Source organism: Lithobates pipiens, unplaced genomic scaffold (assembly GCF_037356315.1).
Source record: "Lithobates pipiens isolate NorthernLeopardFrog02 unplaced genomic scaffold, aLitPip1_a1.2 Scaffold_18, whole genome shotgun sequence".
Classification (NCBI taxonomy): Eukaryota; Metazoa; Chordata; class Amphibia; order Anura; family Ranidae; genus Lithobates; species Lithobates pipiens.
Window position 1 is genome coordinate 623,630,943 of NW_027507758.1, and position 5,586 is coordinate 623,636,528.

Below are 5,586 nucleotides of genomic sequence, written 5' to 3' on the forward strand. Positions count from 1 at the left end.
GTAATAAATATAAAGTTCAAATTATTGATGGACGGATTCCAGGGAAATGGTCTAAACAAAATCATTGTCTTTTAATTCATGAAAGGAACAGAGGGAACCAACACCCGATATTACTGACTCTTACCATCAGTGCTCTTTAATAAAAAGATTTTAAACTCACATTTCAGATGAGATACAAACAGCATCAAAAGTATTAGCAGCATCCGACAACAGGGATGGAAACCACTCTCGTGCTCCTTCTAATGTCACAAGTCCCTCATTCGCCCGACGTTTCGTCACAAACGTGCGTCCTCAGGGGCATGCAATGAGGACGCACGTTTGTGACGAAACGTCGGGCGAATGAGGGACTTGTGACATTAGAAGGAGCACGAGAGTGGTTTCCATCCCTGTTGTCGGATGCTGCTAATACTTTTGATGCTGTTTGTATCTCATCTGAAATGTGAGTTTAAAATCTTTTTATTAAAGAGTGATTGACTTTTCATGAAGTCTGCGCAATGAAACCATTCTTCTTATATTTTTTTATGTGGCCATTGGGGAAATTAATCTCTCTGAGAACGCTTTTGAGGAGGTCTTGAGAAGTGCATAAATAAGAGGAAAAAAATTCCTTTATGGCCTTTGGATGGTTCCCTCTATGTGGATTAATCATATTGTGATAAGGAGAAGTCTGGATATACGATCTTTTACAATTCAATCCTACGTGCGTTTGATATGAGCACTGACGGTAAGAGTCAGTAATATCGGGTGTTGGTGGTGGTTCCCTCTGTTCCTTTCATGAATTAAAAGACAACGATTTCGTTTAGACCATTTCCCTGGAATCCGTCCATCAATAATTTGAACTTTATATTTATTACTGTTTAAGCGCTATATCATATTTTATATTTGTTCCCTGACATTTTGGCTTTCCTGATTATCCGTTCTGGTTCCTGAAACTCTGGCTATGTTTTGACTACATTTACGCTTTTTTTTTATTATTATTATTATTAACCACTTGCCGCCCGCCCTATAGGCAAATGACGGCTGCAAAGTGGTTTCAAAATCCTGACCGGACGTCATATGACGTCCTCAGGATTTGGGGGCGCGCATCGTGGCGATCGTTGTTGCTGGGTGTCAGTCTGACACCCCGCAACTACGATCTCAGTAAAGAGTCTCCGACGGAGTCTCTTTACCATGTGATCAGCCGTGTCCAATCACGGCTGATCACAGTGTAAATAGGAAGACGCGTGATCGGCTTTTCCTCACCCGCGTCTGTCAGACGCGAGTAGAGGAGAGCCGTTTGGCTGCTCCTCTGACAGGGGGGGTCTGTGCTGATCAATTATCAGCACAGCCCCCCGAGGATTCCCACACTGGACCACCAGGTATGCCACCTTAGACCACCAGGGATGCCAGTCAGTGCCCACAATGGATGCCAATCAGTGCCCACAATGGATGCCAATCAGTGCCCACAATGGGCATTATTGTTTGGCACTGATTGGCATCCATCAGTACAAAACAATACAATACAATGTCGCCGATCAGTGCCCATCTGTACCACCTATCAGTGCCCATCCGTGCCAACTATCAGTGCCCATCCATGCCCATCTGTGCTGCCTATCTATGCCCATTCATGCCGCCTATCCGTGCCAGCTATCAGTGCCAATTTGTGCCACCTATCAGTGTCCATCCGTGTCGCCCATCAGTGCCACCTATCAGTGCCCATCAATGCCACCTCATCAGTGCCACTTCATTGGTGCCACCTCATCAGTGCGGCCTTATCAGTGCCCATCAGTGCAGCCCCATCAGTGCCCATCAGTGAAGGAGAAAACGTACTTATTTACAATGTTTTGAAACTGAAACAAAAAAAACATATTTTTTTTCAAAATTTTCGGTCTTTTTTTATTTGTTTAGCAAAAAATAAAAACCATAGAGGTGATCAAATACCACCAAAATAAAGCTCTATTTGTGGGAAAAAAATGATAAAAATTTAATTTGGGTACAGTGTTGCATGACCGCGCAATTGTCATTCAAAGTGCGACAGCGCTGAAAGCTCAAAATTGGTCTGGGCAGGAAGGTGTTTAACCACTACAATACAGGGCACTTTCACCCCCTTCCTTCCCAGCCCAATTTTCAGCTTTCAGCGCTCTAGCGCTTTCAGTGACAATTGCGCGGTCATGCTACACTGTACCCAAATGAAATTGTTATCATTTTGTTCGCACAAATAGAGCTTTATTTTGGTGTTATTTATTCACGACTCCGTTTTTTTTTTTTTGCGATATAAGCGCAAAAATAGCGGAAATTTGGAAAAAAAACAATATTTTCTTTTTTCTATTTGAAAAGAAATCCAATAAAATCAAATTTTGTCATAAATTTAAGCCAAAATGTATTCTGCTACATGTTTTTGGTAAAAAAAATTCCGTTAAGTGTATAATAATTGGTTTGTGTGATCACGGACATATGTACGCAAATGATCATGTACATATGTGTGCAGGTGATCACGTACATATGTGTGCAGATAATCATTGGGACATGTGATTTTAGTGGGACATATGTGGGGGACATGTTTTTATTATTAGGGACATGTGTTTTTATTATTTGGGGACATGTATGTTTTGGGGACATGTGTGTTTTGGGGACATATGTGGGGACTGTGTTTGTACTGTGTGGTGTGTTGTGTGTTTACACTACACTGATGATCAGTGAGTAAAAAGCTGTAAAAAGCAGCCCATACTCACTGATCATCAGCCGGCTGCAGCGTTCTGCTCTCCTCTCCTCAGCGGTGACTTCCGTGTGAGGAGAGGAGAGCCGATTGCCTAGCAACCGGCTGTTTGTTTACATCACATGACGGCCGTGATTGGACACGGCCGTCATGTGATCAGGAGGGCCAATCACAGAGCCCTCCTGCCGATCTGAGATGTGCCGTGTCCGGGTGACACGAGCACATCGGGATCGCGCCGCTGAGCGAGCGCGCGCGCGCGCGATCCCGCTACTCCTGAAGGACGATTCTGAACGGCCTATCAGGAGTAGACGGCTCCCACCCGGCCGTATATATGCATTGGCCGGGTGGGAAGTGGTTAAGTGCCTGGTATTGAGGTGGTTTAACAAGTGTGATTTAACTATGCTTCTGTCTCAGTCTGATTCATGGTTTCTGACATGCAACTTCTGACTCCCGACCTGCCTGACTCGGCTATTATGACCCTTTTCAGCATGCTTTTTACCTGCCATGAGTTACTCTAAATGCAGGAGGACCAGAGGATCATCAAAGGCTAACATTACGGCTTCAATCAGCCAATATTTCCAGGTACCCGTCCAACTCTTCCCCTGCGGCCCGCACCCCGGAGCCACGTGGCGCTCACCGGAGCACAGATTTACCTTATCCTTCTATGGACGCCTCCCAGTCACAGGTATCTGTCTCGCTGGCTGGACTACTGGCCATCCTGGATCCCTCACTCAACACCTCCCGTAGCTCGGAATCTAGCACGCAGACACCGCAGGAAGATACAGACATCAGGGCCCTGCTTCGAGCCCTCCCCACAAAAGCGGACATCGAAGTGCTGATGCTGCGGGTAGAGAAGCAGCACCGTTGGGACTTCCAGCAGCTCCGCCCAGAGGTGCATATCCTGGACGATAATTTCTCTAAGGGAGAACCAGTGGTAAGTGCTTTAGAGCACCGTATCGCTCAGCTGGAGCAGGGCCATGCATCTCACCAGGACAGCCTTGCGGAGATGCAACTCCATGTGGAGGATTTGGAAAACCGGGGCCGCAGAAACAACTTGCGGCTCTGGGGGTTGCCAGAAGCAAGAGGCCGGGAGAACTTGCAGGAGACTATATTAGCGATCCTACTCTCTGGCCTCCCTGTCAATATGGAATTTGATAGAGTGCACCTGGCGCATGGACCTAAGCCGACTGATCCAGAATGCCCACGTGATATGATATGTTCCTTGCACAGCTATGGGTAGAAAGAACAAGTGCTCCGTGCTGCCTGGGCCAAGGGGCAGAACGACTTCGATGGCATGTAAATCTCCATATTTCCTGATGTATCCAGAGCCACTTTGCAGTGGTGGGCAATGCTAAAGCTCTTACTGGAGATCTTGCGGCGCTCTGAGCTGACATATCATTGAGATTTTCCCCTTCAATTGACTGTGCGTAAAGGCAGCTCTTCCTTTCTCCTTAGACACCACAAGGATCTTCCAGACCTATTTGCATTCCTGGACGTCAAGCCGGTGCCTAACCAGGACTGGCTGTGCCCGCTGCCAGGCAGAGAGCCTCGCTCCACCACTAGGGATCTCAAGTCTGGCCTAACACGCTGCTCCTTCAGAAGACGGAGGGGTAGCCAAGCCCCATCGAGGGGGAATGACCCTGAAATGTGACTCCTGCGATGAAGAGACATGTGAGTACTGCTCTTTACCTTGGGCGTCTTTTTCTTGGCTGCATGGCTTGACCCTTTGTTGCTGTCCCCTGCTGCAGGCAAACTCCCTTTTTGTCAGAAACCTTGAAATCAGGCCGAGACAGAAGTACAGTTAAATCACACTTGTTTAATAATAAAAGTAAAAAGCTCCTGGCGGTTATATTTCCCTTCCCCTTCCTGTGTTCCCTGTGCCCCCATTTTCAACCCCCCCCCCCCCCCCCCTTACTGTCCCTTCCCTTGTGTGCCTGTGTCCCTGTTATAATTCCCCCTGGCTGAATTGTTGTGGATCCCCCCCCCAGAGGACGACCTATGTTTGTTATTTTTCTCACGTTAGGTTGTACCCGTATATAATGCAGTATCTCATTGCTCAGAATGTGTTCCTATGTTTTGCTAGCTCTCAAAGGGGAGCTGGCGTTCTTGCTCACAGGCTTTAGTAGTACTGTGCTCATGGTATCTCTCTTGGTGCTTTCATCAGAGAGAGGAAGGTGTGCGTGCGGGCTATGCCTCACGGGGGGTCTGAGTGTATACCTCCGGTTATCAGTGTTCCAACTGTTTGGCATATTTAGCAACCATTGTATCTACAGTTTATGGTTATATGTTGTTTTTTCTTGATGATTGATTATAGTATATGTGGGTTGGGATAGGGAGCCCCTGACCCCTGCTGTGTACAACTGCTTTCCCCACATAGGGAGACATCCTGTTGGTAGTGCTATTGGGCGCAGAAAGGGTGCATAGAGACTGTCTCATCTACGCTTTTGGCATAGTAGCTTTTTGGACTCCTTGGGCTGCTGTCTGATTGCCCTTTCTACAGCTTTTTATTTTCTTCTTCTATTCCTTTCTCACCTCACCTTCCTCTCCCTCCCCCCCCCTTTTTATTTATTTTTTATTATTTTATTCCCCCCACCAGCCTCCACTTCTAAGCATAAGGGTAAAACAGCCTGTGCGCCTGGTGTCTATTAATGTGAAGGGGTTAAATACCCCGAGAAGCGTTCCATGGTGCTTACTAATCTGAAACACATGAAAGCTCATGTTTGTTTCCTTCAGACGACACATTTTTGTGCTTATAAACTACCAAGACTCCGAAATCACTTTTTTTCAATGGCATACCACGGTTGCTCTCCTGACTCCAAGTCCAAGGGAGTTAGCACCTTGATCCGTAGCTCGATCCCTTGGGTATTTAGAGATCAGTGGAGCGATGCAGAGGG